Source organism: Lagenorhynchus albirostris, chromosome 12 (assembly GCF_949774975.1).
Source record: "Lagenorhynchus albirostris chromosome 12, mLagAlb1.1, whole genome shotgun sequence".
NCBI classification, from domain to species: Eukaryota; Metazoa; Chordata; class Mammalia; order Artiodactyla; family Delphinidae; genus Lagenorhynchus; species Lagenorhynchus albirostris.
This window is the reverse complement of record NC_083106.1, coordinates 86,547,147-86,566,563: the sequence shown is the minus strand read 5'-3', so window position 1 is coordinate 86,566,563 and position 19,417 is coordinate 86,547,147. Positions and strand designations below refer to the sequence as shown.

Genomic DNA, 19,417 nt, shown 5'->3' with positions numbered 1-19,417 from the left:
AAAAAATTACTGGAATTTCATAGATACTATTGACCTTAATTCTGTACCTGTATTTCTTTTGTTATAGTATAAATATCACCTTTAACTATATTCTATGTTGAAAATTATTCTCTCCATGGATTGAATAACATTTTTTCCTGATACTAAAGTCCTTCTGATTAATTTTTAAAAAATTATTTTAACAAAACAATTTCATTAGTGATTAATTATAGTAGCAGATGTTGCAGAAATTGAATGTTATTCAATGATTAGATGTTGGGTTCAAAGTGTCATGAACTTAATGGGCAGAGGGACTCTCAAAAGTCTTGTCATTGAGAATGACTTCCAGAAACTTCATCTGACCCCCCTTTCAATGTCCAGCTGTCTCCTCTTTATCTTATGCATCAGCGTCTGATGACTCTGAGTTGCTGAGTTCAGATTTGCCCTCAACTCTTATTTGGAAGTGTTTCTTTGTTCTTATGAGCATTTACTTCTATTGAGTCAGATCCTGTCTCAATTGACTCTTGACTGCTTTCCTCTGTAGTCTAAGCTGTGGCAGCTACAGATATAAGTACATGTGGCAAGATCACTTTGAATTTATTCTCAGTCTCTTCTTGGATATTGTGACCACCAAGTTTATGTTTAAACATCTAGTCAGTCTGTATCTGTTTGCCAGAAGGGAGAAGACCAACCCTCCTTAGATGAATTGTGACTAGTTTTAGTTATGTGTTGGTGGAATAGCATCAGTAAAAGCAACAACCAAATAATTGATGATAAAACAAATAAATAATGTTAAGAGGAAGAAACAAGTAATTTAGTCTTTCCTAATTTAATTTCTATATTCATAAAAATATTAATGAAAACATGGAATGAATTTCTATAGATAAAATTAAATTGAGAGAAAAGTGCACTTAGCAAAACAAGCTCTATATAGTTGCAATTCTCCCCCATCTTGTAGAAGTCTAGAAAAAAGCTTTATCAAATATCCTTTCAATGTTTTTTTCTTTCTTTTGGCTGCACCATGGCATGCAGGATCTTAGTTCCCTGACCAGGGATCGAACCCATGCCCCCTGCAGTGGAAGCACAGAGTCTTAGCCATTGGACGACCAGGGAAGTCCCTCAGTGTTTTTGAGACAGATTTTTATTCTGATTTTCTGAGGAAACCTCTTCCTAATTGTTTTGACATAATCATAATTTCAACAAAAATCATAACCACCAGAAATCTAATATATCCAAGCTCCCCATTAACCACACATTAATTTACTGAATGCCAAACATTAGTCATATACCCAGACCCAAGTGTAAATAAGCTTGGTTTTGCTTTTGAAAGTCTCATAGACAATTTAGGGACATGGACATATAAACCAGGACAGTAAAGATATGCCAATAAAGACAGGTGTACAATCCTAAAGAAGCAGAGCTAACCTCTAGAGAAAGTGACAGAAAAGGTTTTACCAGTTAATCATAAAGAAAGAGTGGAATCTTTGAATCTGTTGGACAGAACGCATTAAAATTGCATGTCTAATGTCACGCTGGTATAAGAGAGTACTGTACTTCTCAAGAGCTCTCAACATGGTAGCGAAATGATTGTAACCACTTTTTTAGGGTAACGTTAATCTAGTTACTATGATTCCCTGAAGGTATGTTCAAATGGGGGAAATTTTCTCCATCTCCACTATCTCACTAATATCTTCCTATCCATAAAGAATCTTGTAAATGCTTTCTAAAATCAAGATATACTTGCTAATGATATTGTCCTTAATTGCTGTTGTGTGTTCTCAGTGAACCCATGATGATTCCAAGTGAGCACAGAGTAGGCTGGAGCTGGGCACAGTGTTCTCAGATGTGGCAGTAAAAGGTATGTCCAGGACATACATTTTTTCATACTGATAAACTTGAAAATGTTGTATTACTACAAAATACATAATATAATGACTTTAATTTCAATTTATACATTTGTTGCTTGTACTTAGGACAGTTCTATCATATTTCCAAAAGTTGCAAAATCTACTTGGTAGTCTGAAATGTTGAATATTAGAAGTTATTTTAGGACATCTTTCTTCTCAATGATAGATTTATAATATGACCACTGACTTTCTCAATCTAATCAAAATAGCAATTTATTCATTAAACTTATAGAGCTTCCTCTCTTTCTGTCTCTCCTTTATTTCTCTCATTTTGAAAATGAAGAAATATCCATATCCCTTGTCTTTTGCCACCCAAATTTCATTTTCTGTGATTATAGAAAGGTTCCTGAGTGGTTTCATGATCAAATCAGTACCCTAGATTCTGGAGATTTCAACCAACTTAAAATAAGAAATGTTCTTCATTGATGGTTCTAACTGAATCATCTCTATATAATTTGCCAAATGGTACTTTTCTAACTCATCATTTATTCTACATTTACCAGATGACTTTTGACTGTTAGGAGGAGCTTTTCATTTTCTTTCATTCATTTATTCATTTGTTCATTTATTCAGTTATTGATTTGTAGCTATATGAATTCACAATTTTTATTTTATTCACTGTTTCAAATATATAACTATTATATTGATTTTGATACTCAGTTTGTGTGAGATTTGGATAGTGGGAACCTCTTCAAGCTGTCTCGAATCTTTTTGACCCATCTCCATCATTCTTTGAGCACTTGCTTACTTTCTAGCTAGATGTTCCAGGTTTATCTTACATTTTTCCAGTCCTAGATGTGAAATCAGCCATTTCTCCTAGGAGTCCTGGCTCCTTTAAGTGAAGGGTGGTATTTAGAAGTCAAGATAATTTGTATGTGTATGTGTATGTGTGTGTGTGTGTGTGTGTGTGTGTATACACATATATGTGTGTCTGTATATGCATACATGTATGTCCATATCTATATCTTTGTGTATGTGTGTATATATGTATATTATAAGCATACATATTAATGCATGAATGCATACTAACACCCCATTTCTAATTTGACATAATAGGATTCATTTTAGTTTAGCCAATTTCTATGTCTAAAATTCTTTTTTATAACAATAAGAAATGTTGTTTTCATTATTTTAAACATATTATTATTTACTTCCTCCATCAGTTAATGTGAAAATTTTCATGTTCTTTGTCTTCCTATGGTGAAGATGTGGGATTTTTTTTTTAATTGAAGTCTAATTGACTTAAAATTGTATATTAGTTTCAGGGATACAAAATAGTGATTCAATATTTAATATATAATAAAATGATCACAATGATAAGTCTAATTACCATCTGTCACCATACAAAGTTATTACAATATTATTGGTTATATTCCCTGTGCTGTACGTTACATACCTGTGACTTATTTATTTTACAACTGGAATTTTGTACCTCTTAAACCCCTTTATCTGTTTTACTCATCCTCCCACCTCCCACCCATCTGACAACCACCAATTTGTCCTTTCTGTCTGTGAGATATCACTTCACACCTTTCAGAATGGCTTTTAACAAAAAGACAAGAAATAACAAGTGTTGTCAAGGATATGAAGAAAAGTGAACACTTGTGCACTGTTGGTAGGAAGATAAATTGTTGCAGCTGCTATGGAAAACAGTATGGAGGTTTCTCAAAAAATAAAAAATAGAACTTCCATACGATCCAGAAATTCCCTTTCTAGGTATTTGCCCAAAGAAAATGAAAACACTAATTTGAAAAGATATCTGCACCCTAGTGTTCAAAAGAGCATTATTTACTATAACCAAGATATGGAAGCAACCTAAATGTCCACCAACAGATGAATGGATAAAGAAGATGTAGTATTTACACACAGTGGAATATTATTAAACCATAAAAAATGAAATGTTACCATTTGCAAAAACATGGATGGACCTATAGGGTATTATGCTAAGTAAAATAAATCAGACAGAGAAAGACAAATTCCATATGATTTTACTTATATGTGGAGTCTAAAAAACAAAACAAATGAACATACACAAGAAAACCCATAATAGTTTTTGTTTGTTTGTTTGTTTATTTGTCTGTGTGGTAGTTTTGAGAAGGTATGTCAAGATTAGATTTTCTTATCTACCCAGAATTATCCTTTGCTCATTTTTCAATTATAATTACCATCTAACGTTTAGTTTTGTGGATCCTTCTATAGTTTTTACTAAAACTTATATTCATTTATCACATCATATTAGGGCAAATTTCCATGAAAATCAAATCTTTATTCCAGAATAGAGCTTCTACCTTGAATCTCTGTTTAGAGTCTTTCCCAGGAAAAGTAATGTATATATATGTACTCTCTTTCCCTCCTTCCCACTCTTCCCCCCACCTCCCTTTCTCTTTCTCTTTCCTCCCCACTCACCCCTACACCTCTCACTAGGAGAGGCAAGCACAGTGTTGAACACTCCCAATTTGTTCTCTCTGCACTTAACCTGGCCCTTCAGACACTTAGAAAATGAAAGTGCATGGTTGTGTCAAAGGATCCTCGACAGACATTTCCTCCTACTGGCCTCTAGCTAAAGGACCCTACCCCTTCAGCACTTCCTTCTACTGTTACCTGGGGAGGTTCCCATCCCTTCTTTATTCAGAACACATCTACCTAGGATGAGGGGAAAAAAACAAAATTGAACCTTTTTATTAACATCTTAAGTGACCCATTTAATTTTATAATAGTTATTGTACTATATACTAAAAGTCTCTAAAACATTTCTTCTTTTTGATTAAACTTTAACCACTTTTAAAAGAATGCATATAGTAAACATATCTTACTTCAAAGAAACAATTAAGAACATGAAATATGTAATATATTATTTTTTCAAATTTTTCTTTATTTTTGAATTTTATTTTACTTTTTTTTACAGCAGGTTCTTATTAATTATCAATTTTATACATATTAGTGTATATATGTCAATCCCAATCTCCCAATTCCTCACACTACCACACCCCACCGCCACTTTCTCCCCTTGGGGTCCATATGTTTGTTCTCTAAATCTGTGTCTCTGTTTCTGCCCTGCAAACCAGTTCATCTGTATCACTTTTCTAGGTTCCACATATATGCGTTAATATACGATATTTGTTTTTCTTTTTCTGACTTACTTCACTCTGTATGACAGTTTCTAGATCCATCCACGTCTCTACAAATGACCCTAGATGTTCCAATTAAAAGATAAGACTTTTATTTCAAAAGTTTCAGTGGAATTAAATAGGTTGTCAAGGTTTTGAACATTTTTGTTTAAATTTCTTTTAATTTGGTAGTGATATAAAAACTTTTACTTATATTTTCAATGTACTTTTCCAATCACCAAAATGCATTTTAACAGGTGACTTCTGAAAAAATTTCAATACATTAAAATAAAGTTGAGATTAAGAAAAGCAATTGTAATTTACATGAGGCGATTTTTCCGTGATGAAAACAGATGGAAAGATGCAAGATAATCACAGGGGCATAGAGCCCTAAGATGAACCTCTGCTTTACATTAGTCTTTTATGTTGTTTTTTTATCTTACTTCAGATGAGTAAGGAATTAATAAGTAGAGAAATTGTTTTTATGCTTCTAGAAAGCTGACTTATTTTAAAATATAGTGACTGTACTGATTAAATCATATTAAAAGATCCAAGACAAAGTATAGAGGATTCTTTTTTTAACATCTTTATTTGAGTATAATTGCTTTACAATGGTGTGTTAGTTTCTGCTGTAAAACAAAGTGAATCAGCTATGCTTATACATATATCCCCATATATCCTCCCTCTTGCACCCCCTCCCACCTTCCCTATCCCACCCCCCCCCCAGGCGTTCACAAAGTACCAAGCTGCTCTCCCTGTGCTATGTGGCTGCTTCCCACTATCTATTTCACATTTGGTAGTGTATGTATGTCCAAGCCATGCTCTCACTTCGTCCTAGCTTACCCTTCCCACTCCCCGTGTCTTCAAGTCCATTCTCTATGTCTGTGCCTTTATTCCTGTCCTGCCCCTAGGTTCTTCATAAACATTTTTTTTTATTCCATATATATGTGTTAGCATATAGTATTTGTTTGTCTCTTTCTGACTTACTTCACTCTGTATAACAGACCCTAGATCCATCCACCTCACAACAAATAACTCAGTTTGTTTTCTCTTTATGGCTGAGTAATATTCCATTGTATATATGTGCCATATCTTCTTTATCCATTCATCTGTCAATGGACATTTAGGTTGCTTCCCTGTCCTGGCTACTGTAAATAGAGCTAAAATGAACATTGCAGTACATGACTCCTTTTGGATTATGGTTTTCTCAGGGTATATGCCCAGTAGTGGGATTTCTAGGTCATATGGTAGTTCTATTTTTAGCTTTTTAAGGAACCTCCATACTGCTCTCCATAGCAGCTGTATCAATTTACATTCCCACCAACAGTGCAACAGAGTTCCCTTTTCTCCACACCCTCTCCAGCATTTATTGTTTGTAGATATTTTGATGATGGCCATTCTAATTGGTGTGAGGTGATACCACATTTTAGTTTTGATTTGCATTTCTCTAATGATTAGTGACGTTGAGAATTCTTTCATGTGTTTGTTGGGAATCTGTATATGTTCTTTAGAGAAATGTCTATTTAGGTCTTCTGCCCATTTTTGGATTACATTGTTTGTTTTTTTGATATTGAACTGCATGAGCTGCTTGTAAAATTTTGTGATTAATCCTTTGTCAGTTGCTTCATTTGCAAATATTTTCTCCCAGTCTGAGGGTTGTCTTTTCATCTTGTTTATGTTTTCCATGGCTGTGCAAAAACTTTTAAGTTACATTAGGTCCCATTTGTTTATTTTTGTTTTTATTTCCATTTCTCCAGGAGGTGGGTCAAAAAGGATCTTGCTGTGATTTATGTCATAGAGTGTTCTGCTTATGTTTTCCTCTAAGTGTTTTATAGTGTCTGCCCTTATAGTTAGGTCTTTAATTCATTTCGAGTTTATTTTTGTGTATGGTGTTAGGGAGTGTTCTAATTTCATTCTTTTACAGGTAGCTATATGGTTTTCCCAGCACCACTTATTGAAGAGGCTGTCTTTTCTTCATTGTATATTCTTGCCACCTTTATCAAAAATAAGGTGACCTATGTACATGGGTTTATCTCTGGGCCCTCTATCCTGTTCCAGTGACCTATATTTCTGTTTTGTGCTGGTACCATACTGTCTGGATTACTGTAGCTTTGTAGTAGAGTCATAAGTCCGGGAGCCTGATTCATCCAGCTCCAGTTTTCTTTCTCAAGATTTCTTTGGCTACTTGGGGTCTTTTGTGTTTCCATACACATTGTGAAATTTTAGCCAGACTCATCAAGAGAAAAAGGGAGAAGACTCAAATCAGTAGAATTAGAAATGAAAAAGGAGAAGTAAAAACTGACACTGCAGAAATACAAAGGATCATGAGAGATTACTACAAGCAACTATATGCCAATAAAATGAACAACCTGTAAGAAATGGACACATTCTTAGAAAAATCACAATCTTCTGAGACTGACCAGGAAGAAATAGAAAATATAAACAGACCAATCCCAAGCACTGAAATTGAGACTGTGATTAAAAATCTTCCAACAAACAAAAGCCTAGGACCAGATGGCTTCACAGGTGAATTCTATTAAACATTTAGAGAAGAGCTAACACCTATCCTTTTCAAACTCTTCCAAAATATAACAGAGGGAGGAATACTCCCAAACTCATTCTATGAGGCTACCATCACCCTGATACCAAAACCAGACAAAGATGTCACAAGGAAAGAAAACTACAGGCCAATATCACTGAAGAACATACATGTAAAAATCCTCAAAAACATACTAGCAAACAAATCCAACAGCACATTGAAAGGATCATACACCATGATCAAGTGGGGTTTATCCCAGGAGTGCAAGGATTCTTCAATATACAGAGATCAATCAATGTGATACCCCATATTAACAAATTGAAGGAGAAAAAACATGAATTTCTCAATAGATGCAGAGAAATCTTTTGACAAAATCCAACACCATTTTATGATAAAAACCCTCCAGAAAGCAGGCATAGAGGGAACTTACCTCAACATAATAAAGGCCATATATGACAAACCCATAGCCAACATCATTCTCAATGGTGAAATACTGAAACCATTTCCACTAAGATCAGGGACAAGACAAGGTTGCCCATTCTCACCACTATTATTCCACAAAGTTTTGGAAGTTTTAGCCACAGCAATCAGAGAAGAAAAAGAAATAAAAGGAATCTAAATCAGAAAAGAAGAAGTAAAGCTGTCACTGTTTGCAGATGGCATGATACTATACACAGGGAATCCTAAAGATGCTATCAGAAAACTACTAGAGCTAATCAATGAATTTGGTAAAGTATCAGGATACAAAATTAATGCACAGAAATCTCTAGCATTCCTATACACTAGTGATGGAAAATATGAAAAATAAATTAAGGAAACACTCCCATTTACCATTGCAACAAAAAGAATAAAATACCTAGGAATAAACCTACCTAAGGAGGTAAAAGACCCGTATGCAGAAGACAATAAGACACTGATGAAAGAAATTAAATGTGATATAAACAGATGGAGAGATAAACCATGTTCTTGGATTGGAAGTATCAACATTGACAAAATGACTATACTACACAAAGTTATCTACAGATTCAATGAAATCCCTGTCAAACTACCAGTGGCATTTTTCACAGAAGTATAGAGTTTTTAATGAGAGTTTTGATTTAAAAATATTTTTGTAGTATTAAGATTTGACCTATATATATATATCAATAGATTATTTTATATGAAACCTACAGTCAAATCCAAAAATGAAACTATAAAATGTTGCTGGTGAAACTTTACTATAAGAACTTCTTAGCCTGTGTTATAACAATTGAAATTTTGTGAGAATTTATAATACATTTTAATGCAATTTATTCCTTTTTCTTGTAACACTAAATCAGCATTCCTGAGCAACTCTTCTTTGTATGTAATGGCATTTGTTAATCAAATAATTATTAATATTTTCTATTTGAAAAATGAATAAAGAGTCCTGTATTCAAATTTTATGAAATTAAACACTCTAATATTTTTTTAAAAAAATAACCATTTATAAAATATGATATAAATCTTACTCTCTCTTCTTTAATAAGTTTTCATTTTTTAAGAGATACAGGCATGTTTAAGTATATAAGCATATGTAATAAAAAGTAAAAACAGTAGTTTGAACATTTGCACATAGAAAAATATCAAACTTAATATTAATCTAACAGGATATTGAATACTCTATGATATGCATAGTTTACTTTTAATGTTTCAATTTATCTACATCTTTAAGATGCTGTATTTTAAGGTGTTGTACATTCTGTGTACCTCAAACGAAATGAAAAGAAGGAAAGTATGCATATGGATTGTTCTTCTCTCTGAAATTTTTTGGAAGAGTTCAAGAAGGATGGGTGTTACCTCTTCTTTAAATGTTTGCTAGAATTCTTCTGTGAAGCCATCTGGTCCTAGGCTTTTGTTTGTTGGAAGATTTTTAATCACAGTCTCAATTTCGGTACTTGTGATTGATCTGTTCATATTTTCCATTTCTTCCTGGTTCAGTCTTGGAAGGTTGTGCTTTTCTAAGAATGTGTCCATTTCTTCCTGGTTGTCCATTTTATTGGCATATAGTTGCTTGTAGTAATCTCTCATGATCCTTTGTATTTCTGCAGTGTCAGTTGTTACTTCTTTTTCATTTCTAATTCTATTTATTTGAGTCTTCTGTTTTCTACCTAATATATTTTCTCCACAGAGTAATTATCTTTAAAATAGTCTTTTATATCATTATTATAATTTTAGTATATAAGGTCACAGATTTAATCTGAAACAATGGTGCTATGGCAAAATATTCAGTTGACTAGAAGTCATTCAATTTAATAACTGGTTTCTAGGTAAAAATTTATAGAAAAATGTACACATTTTGATCTGTATTTAAATGCACCTTAACCAATCATTTTCAACTTTATAACAGTAAAGCACTGTTAAAATCATGAACATCACACACTATAAAAGAATAGTGATAATGATTTGGCTATAATAACAGCAGCCAGCATTTGAAAAAATTTCTTCTTCTGTATTCTTTGAATGGAGCTGTCACTATTACTCTAATTGTTCTGGTGAATTCTCTATTTAGCTATACTTTTTCAGTAGGTTGGCATTATTGTTACTGACCTAAGTGAACTGATGTGTATAGCTTAAAAGGACATTATCTCTACTGAATATCAAACATAAATTATCAAGTGTCAAAAATGTCAATTCCAGTATCCAGTTTTGCAATGACTTTGTATATGAATTGGGGCTGTCATCTACATGCTGTAATAGCTCAAGGAATTTGCCTTTAAATGATGTCATCAAGTATTAACTGTTTCAGACCTCAGATCCAATAACCAAGAGGAAGGAAGAGATTAAAAAATATGGAGGTAATCATGAAGTGTTTTGCAATAAATATCATTTTCAACATGTTTCTTGTTATAGTGTCTATAGTTTAATTCAATTTGTACTAAATATACAGATACAGCAATTGGTTTTAAATGAGTTGTTAGATTATTTCAATTTTTTAAAATATCTTTATTGGAGTATAATTGCTTTACAATGGTGTGTTAGTTTATGCTTTATAACAAAGTGAATCAGTTATACATATACGTATGTCCCCATATCTCCTCCCTCATGTGTCTCCCTCCCACCCATCCACATCCCACCCCTCTAGGTGGTCACAAAGCACCAAACTGGTCTCCCTGTACTATGCGGCTGCTTCCCACTAGGTATCTATTTTACTTTTGGTAGTGTATATATGTCCACGCCAATCTCTCACTTTATCCAAGCTTACATTCCCATTCCCCATATCCTCAAGTCTATTCTCTAGTAGGTCTGCATTTTTATTCCCATCTTGTCCCTAGGTTCTTCTGACCATTTTTTTTTCTTTTTTCTTTTCTTTTTTTTTTTTTTTTTTAGATTCTATATATATGTGTTAGCATATGGCATTTGTTTTTCTCTTTCTGACTTGCTGCATTATGTATGACAGTCTCTAGGTCCATCCACCTCACTACAAATAACTCAGTTTCATTCCTTTTTATGGCTGAGTAATATTCCATTATATATATATATATATATATATATGCCACATCTTCTTTATCCATTCATCTGTTGATGGACACTTAGGTTGATTCCATGTCCTGGCTATTGTAAGTAGAGCTGCAATGATCATTTTGGCATATGATTCTTTTTGAATTAATGGTTGCCTTAGGGTATATGCCCAGTAGTGGGATTGCTGGGTCGTATGGTAGTTCTAATTTTAGTTTTTTAAGGAACCTCCATTCTGTTCTCCATAGTGGCTGTATCAATTTACATTCCCACCAACAGTGCAACAGAGTTCCTTTTCTCCACACCCTCTCCAGCATTTATTGTTTGTAGATATTTTGATGATGGCCATTCTGACCAGTGTGAGATGATATCTCATTGTAGTTTTGATTTGCATTTCTCTAATGATTAATGATGTTTAGCATTCTTTCATGTGTTGGCTGGCAATCTTTATATCTTCTTTGGAGAAATGTCTATTTAGGTCTTCTGCCCATTTTTGGATTGGGATTTTTGTTTTTCTGATATTGAGCTGCATGAATTGCTTGTATATTTTAGGAGATTAATCCTTTGTCAGTTGCTTCATTTGCACATATTTTCTTCCAGTCTGAGGGTTGTCTTTTCATCTTGTTTATGGTTTCCTTTGCTGTGCAAAAGTTTTTTATGTTTCTTTAGGTCGCATTTGTTTATTTTTGTTTTTATTTCCATTTCTCTAGGAGGTGGGTCAAAAAGGATCTTGTTGTGATTTATATCATAAAGTGTTCTGCCTATGTTTTCCTCTAAGAGTTTGGTGGTATCTGGCCTTATATTTAGGTCATTAATCCATTATGAGTTTATTTTTGTGTATAGTGTTTGTGTAGGTGTATGTTGTGTAGGTGTTCTAATTTCATTCTTTTACATGTAACTGTCCAGTTTTCCCAGCACCATTTATTGAAGAGGCTGTCTTTTCTCCATTGTATATTCTTGCTTCCTTTTTCAAAGATAAGTTGACCACATGTACATGGGTTTATCTCTGGGCTTTCTATCCTGTTCCATTGATCTATATTTCTGTTTTTGTGCCAGTACCATACTGTCTTGATTACTGTAGCTTTGTAGTATAGCCTGAAGTTAGGGAGCCTGATTCCTCCAGCTCCGTTTTTCATTCTCAAGATTGCTTTTTCTATTCGGGGTCTTTTGTGTTTCCATACAAATTGTGAAATTTTTTGTTTTACTTCTGTGAAAAATGCCAGTGATAGTTTGATAGAGATTGCCTTGAATCTGTTGGTTGCTTTGGGTAGTAGAGTCATTTTCACAGTGTTGATTCTTCCAATCCAAGAACATAATATATCTCTCCATCTGTATCATCTTTAATTTCTTTCATCAGTGTCTTATAATTTTCTGCATACAGGTCTTTTGTCTCCTTAGGTAGGTTTATTCCTAAATATTTTATTATTTTTGTTGCAATGGTAATTGGGAGTGTTTTCTTGATTTCACATTCAGATTTTTCAACATTAGTGTATAGGAATGCAAGAGATTTCTGTGCATTAATTTTGTATCCTGCTATTTTACCAAATTCACTGTCACTTCTAGACAAATTTATTTCTGGTTTTAATGAAATCCCAGTCAAAATCCCAGCAAGTTATTTTGTGGATTTTGACAAACTGAACCCAAAATTTGTATGGAAATGCAAAAGACCCAGTATAGCTCATACAATATTGTAGAAAAAAAAAAAAAGTAGGAGGACTGACATTATCCAACTTGGAGACTTACTATAAAGCTCTGGTAATCAAGACCACATGGTATTATTAAATAACAGATAAATAGACCAATGGAACAGAGTAGAGAGCTTAGAAGTAGAGTCCAATAGATACTGTCAACTCATCTTTTTTTTTTTTTTTTACGGTACGCGGGCCTCTCACTGCTGCAGCCTCTCCCGTTGCAGAGCACAGGCTCCGGACGGGCAGGCTCAGCGGCCATGGCTCACGGGCCCAGCCACTCCACGGCATGTGGGATCTTCCCAGACCGGGGCACGAACCCGTGTCCCCTGCATTGGCAGGCGGACTCCCAACCACTGCGCCACCGGGGAAGCCCTCTCAACTCATCTTTGACAAAGGGGAGGAAGGCAATACAATGGAGAAAAGATGGTCTCTTCAATAAATGGTGCTGGATAAACTGGACGTCCACATACAAAAAACAAACAAACAAACAAAACCCAATCTAGACAGAGGCATTATACTCTTCATAAAAATTAACTCAAAATGGATCACATACTTATTGCAAAATGAAAAATTATAAAACACCTCAAAGGTAATGAAAGAGAAAACCTAGATGACCTTGGGTAACGAAAGAAAAAAATCTAGATGATCTTGGGTTTGGTTATTTTGTAGATATGACACCAGCGGCATGATCTATGAGAGAAAGAACTGATAAGCTTGTCTTCATTGAAGTTTTATAAAATCTGCTCTGTGAAAGACAATGTCTAGAGGATTACCTGACAAGCCACAACCTGTAAGAGTGTATTTGCAAAAGACATGTCTAGTAAAGGACTGCCATCCAAAATATACAAGGAACTCTTAAAACTCAACAATAAGAAGACAAATAACCCAATTTAAAAATAGGCCAATGACCTTAACCAACCTCAACAAAGAAGACATAATGAGGTCAAAGAAGCAATGAAAAAATGCTCCACATATGTCATCAGGGAAATGCAAATCAAAACAACAGTGAGATGCCACTACACACCTATTAGAGTGGCCAAAATCCAGAGCACTGACAACACCAAATGCTTGTGAGAATGTGAAGAAACAGAAGGTCTCATTCACTGTTGGTAGAAATGAAAACTGGAATAGTCACTTTGGAAGACAGCTTGGCAGGTTCTTACAATTTTTTTTATTAAACAATATGTTGCATGTATTATTCTGATAATTTTTTCTTCCATTCAATCATATTTTCAATAAATATTTAAGTAATATATATTCTTAGGTAGTTAATTCATGCTAAATAATTATATAGTTTTCTTTTATTATTATATTACATTTTTGTTTACTTAGAATGTTTCTAAATTTTCATCACCATAAACATATCACAAATGTGTAACCTTGTACATATCTCTTTGTACCTGTATTTAAGATTTCTCTAAGGCATATACCTATCCATAACTTTATGACACTTTTCCCAACATAGCTCTTTATCTTCCCATGAGCAGTGGATTAGATTCGCCTTGGAAAGACAAAACATCTCACTTTATTTCAGTTTTCCTAATTATTTGTTGACTGCTTGTTTATTTCTTTACCCTTTGAATTGCTTGTGTGTGCTCTTTGCCCATGTTTTTTCATATCCTCTCACAGATTTCAGCCAATGCTTAGTGCTCAGTTTTCTATGGCTCCTACTAAGGTATTACAGAAAGCTTGTTGCCTCAAACTCAGGCCAAAGCAAGCTTGTTAGGCCCTGCCCAATTACACACTGAAAAGATAAAAGGGTGCTGTGTTGATGGCATTTTTTTAAATAGAATTTATTTTGTAGATTAGTTTAAAGTTCACAGCAAACTTAAGCAGAAAGTAGAGTTCCCACATAGCCCGTAACTACATACATGCAAAACTTCACCCACTGTCAACACTGACCCCTCCTAGCAGAGTGGGACATTTATTATAAATAATGAACCCAATATTATCACTCAAGTCCATAGTTCACATTAAGGTTCAGTCTTGGTACTGTATATTTTATGGATTTTGACAAAACTATAGTGCCTTGTGCACCACCATAGTGTACAGAAGAATTTCACTAACCTAAATATCTTCTGAGCTTCATCTACTCACCCCTCCATCTCCCCTAAAATCTGACAACCACTATCTTTTTATGGTCTCCATAGTTTTGCCTTTTCCAGAATGTTATGTAGTTGGAATAATAATAAATGTAAACTATTTTATATTGGCTTCTCTTATTTAGTAATACACATTTAAGATTCCTCTGTGAGTTTTCATAGCTTGACAGCTCCTTTTTTTTTAGTACTAATACCCCATTGTCAGGATGTACCACAGTTTATTTATACATTCATTTAATGATGGACATTTTGGCTGCTTCCAAGTTTTGACAATTACGAATCAAACCACTATATAAACATCTGTTAGTAGTTTTTTGAGAGGAATATAAGTTTCAACAAATACCAAGTAGTGTGACTGTTGGATCATACTGTAAATTTTGTAAGAAACTGCCAAACTGTCTCCCAAAGTGGCTGCCATTTCATTTTTAAGCAGAGGGAAATTGTCTTGGGGTTTCAAATATCTCCTATTTGTTACACTATCATCCTCAAAGGATGTCTCTGAATAGAGCCAGGCCTTAGGCTGGGGCACCTTTATTTCCTTCCCTAACTTTCTGACCTCTGGGGGGGATCTCTGGAAAAAGATGCTGGCACTGGGCAGTGCACCACTAATCTGGTGATCAAAAGCTATATTCAGAAAGCTCCAATATCTATTTCATGTCTGAAGAGGCTGTATTTCAATCACAGCTCAGTCAGAATATTGTATTGGCAGCAGTTTTTCCTAATAATGTGTTGAGCTTGAGGATTAATATGCACAAAAGCTCTTTAGTGATCTGTATGTTGGACTGTTACCTTGCTCACCAGTAGTAGTTGGTTATTTTCCATCAAGATTTTTAGGATTTTCTTGGTTTTGGAAACACTTTGCTGTCATCAGATAGATTGAAGGGTCAATATCAACCCTGTAAATGAACTCATCATTCTTGTGTTCATGAACCCACCACGTGGTTCTCTTTCAAGCGGAAGGCATTTTGAGTGGCTTCCTTCCATTTCTCTTTGAGATCTTATTCTGGAATTGGGAAAGTGGTCTTCCAGAGCCATGTAATGAATTCATATGGAAAACCTTCATTTAGACTTGTAAGGTTATTTTGGTTCTACTATATGTTTTATCCTGGTCTCTGCCTCAGAGCTATCTCTCAGGCCTCATGCGGGGCAAATTGGAAATGCCAGGCAGCTGATACCTCATGCTTCAGTCTGCAAATAGTAGACATATTTTCCAAGTACTAATCCTTGCTTCTGTTTAGTTGATAGCATTTTTTATCTTAGTTCTTTACCACTTTTCCTGGTCAGAGCTTTACCATAGGAAGAGAGTTTATTTGCCCCACACATTCAGGCTTGGCCATGAGTCTTTCTTTGGACAGTGATCTATAGGTAAAGAAGAAGGATGCTATTTCTGAGCCCAGGGCTTAAGAGACTTTGCATGTTTCTGCTCGTTCTCTTGAATCTCTGCCACTCCATGAGAAGAACATGCTAGTCCAAAGAGGATGAGAGACACTTGGAGTGGAGCTTTTCAACTGACATAACAGACTTGCAAACACACCTCCCCCATCAGCTGTGTTACACAGAAACCTGGGTGAACCCATTGTATATTAGCTAAGTTTTAGAAGACCACAGATATGAAAATAATAAATGATTGTTATTTTTAACCACTGAGTTTTCAGTTTTTGGCTAAACAACAGCAGCAAACAACTTGTATAGTAATTTTGAAGGAGTTCATACCTCTGTAGAGAGAGGATAGACATGGCTCAGAACTATAAATTTCTGAATTCACTTTAACCTCCCTACTGGGAGAGGCAACAGGGACAGGCTCCCCTGTGACTTAGGGAATATGCACTTCTCAGCATACAAGCCTTCCGTTAAATACTTCTGAAAGAGTTGACTTATAAACTGTTGCCAGTTTTCCCCTGCCTCTTCCAAGCATTTCTCATTGGTTTCAGATCATAAAAAGAGTTAGATTCCACCTTTGCTGATGAGAGATGGAAACATTTAGCTAGAAACAGATAGCCTTATGCCTTGAAAGAATTGCATAAAACCCCAGAAATCTGTATTGTCACAAAATTGGGGAGAATGTGTGGGATTGGATCTAAGGTGATCAGACCAAGGGAGAATAAATATGACTTAAATGAGCTGAATTTATTGATATGGATGGAGAGAAAAGATTTAAGATGCTAATATTGGGTGTGGTGTCAGATAGGCTGTCTGATCAAAAACAGAGCTTAATTCCAGTTTAGGTTAGTGAGGTAGAAGTGCCAGAGTTCATAGGCTCATTGTTAATGGAAATGTCTGAATGGATCAATTATGTGTAAACTGCCCAGGTACCTCTTACTTTCTATCCCCACAGGATATAGAAGGGCATTTCTCCACTCACAAGACTGAAATAGGGTGGGTAAGGGTCACTACTGTTTCAGTGAGCTTTGTGGTGATAGCCCTTTAAAGACTGGAGGTGATAATGTGGCTTGCTGCAGGGAAGCTAGGGTCCCTGATATGAATGAGAATAATGGGATCCAAGAATAATGGGATGAAGCCTGTTAGATAGGTTTGACTACCAGATACAACAATGAGCAAATAACCATATAAATCAGCGAAACAGAATGATGATCAACAGATAGATTCACAGATACTCTGGGCAATGGCTAGTTGGTGATGACTTTCTAGAAATGAAACATGAGGACAGAATGCTATGATGCTACTTTATGTATATATAGAATGAAATATATGGATCTGCAGGGCAGAAATGTAATTCCAGTTGTCTTTGTTGGGATTCCTAGGTGCTTACATAATTTCAAACCTAAGCTATGTCACAGATGCAGTCCCTCAACTGAAGGACGCCCCTTTGCATTAGGATCTTGTGATATAGTCACAGATGTTCCCTATATCATCCTAAAGCCTTCTTCAGAGGGAGCTGAGAACTTTTATTCGTATGACTATTCAATGATGAAATTAAAATGTTCACACTTTTAGGAGTCATTGAGTTCAGCTCCCTCTGAACTTATACTTATTTTTGAAATACCACTGCTTCACCAATAGGAGTAAAAGATTATTCAGATCTGCTAGATGGGTAATAAATCTGTCTTGTTTTGTTTTATTTTGTTTTGCTTTTCACCACAGTCCCAGAATGTATAGTGTAGTTAATATATTTAATAATAGAATTTTCATATTGGAATAGAGCTATTACGGAGGAAAGCCCAATTGGAAGATCTTGTAATGTTCCTTCAGACTTATCAAGATTTTAAACTGAAAGCAATTCTGTACCCCTATGGGGCTTGTAGTAATTAGTGTTCCCTTGAAAGTCTTGAGAGTTGCAGGGTTGGATTCAAGCATGGCCCTATCTACTTCACCAGATTGGACAGTGCAAGGCCAGAGGGCCATAGAAATAATAGAAGATTATCAGAAACTTTAGCAGATTGTGATACAAATTTTACAGCAATTCTAGATGTTGAAACTCTATTAAAACACACAGACATAGCCCTTGGTACCTGGAGAGCAACTGTGACCTGGCAAATTAGTCTCTTTTTTATCTTAATCAATGAATGTCTAGTTGAATTTGTTCATTTTATTTTTTTGGAAAGATATTTTAAAAGGCTCAAATAAATAAATAAATATCAATTCTTCTCAAATTGACCTACAAATTTGATTAAATTCCAATTAAACTTCTACCTGGTCTTTGTTTGCTTGTTGGAATGTAAGGATTTATGCGGAAGAGAAGAAACTGTCAAAAGTAACTAAATCTTCTTGAAGCAGATTAAAAATATGAGATGTATTGCACTATCAGTATTGAGGTTTTCTTAGGTATTTTATTCTATTTGTTACAATGGTAAATGGGAGTGTTTCCTTAATTTCTCTTTCAGATTTTTCATCATTAGTATATAGCAATGCAAGAGGTTTCTGTGCATTAATTTTGTATCCTGCTACTTTACCAAATTCATTGATTAGCTCTACTAGTTTTCTGGTAGCATCTTTAGGATTCTCTATGTATAGTATCATGTCATCTGTAAACAGTGTCAGTTTTACTTCTTCTTTTCCAATTTGGATTGCTTTTATTTCTTCTTTTCTCTGATTGCTGTGGTTAAAACTTCCAAAACTATGTTGACTAATTGTGGTGAGAGTGGGCAACCTTTTCTTGTTCCTGATTTTAGTGGAAATAGTTTCAGTATTTCACCATTGAGAATGATGTTGGCTGTGGGTTTGTCATATATGGCCTTTATTATGTTGAGGTGAATTCCCTCTATGCCTACTTTCTGGAGGGTTTTTAATCATAAAGGGGTGTTAAATTTTGTCACAGAGCTGGAGGAAGCAGGCTCCCTGACTTCAAAATCTTCTACAAAGTTACAGTAATCAAGACAGTATGGTACTGGCACAAAATCAGAAATATAGATCAATGGAAGAGGATAGAAAGCCCAGAGATAAACCCACGCACATATAGTCACCTTATCTTTGATAAAGGAGGCAAGAATATACAATGGAGAAAAGACAGCCTCATCAGTAGTGGTGCTGGTAAAATTGAACAGCTACATGTAAAAGAATGAAATTAGAACACTCTCTACCACCATACACAAAAATAAACTCCAAATGGATTAAAGACATAAATATAAAGACAGACACTGTAAAACTCTTAGACGAA

The 19,417-nt window shown here is 34.7% G+C and overlaps 1 protein-coding gene across 1 annotated transcript in view; it reads right to left on the bottom strand.

The window, feature by feature from the left end:
- EYS (eyes shut homolog) overlaps window positions 1–19,417 on the bottom strand; it is a 1,671,360-nt gene that overhangs the window by 1,132,964 nt on the left and 518,979 nt on the right. The window lies entirely within an intron of this gene.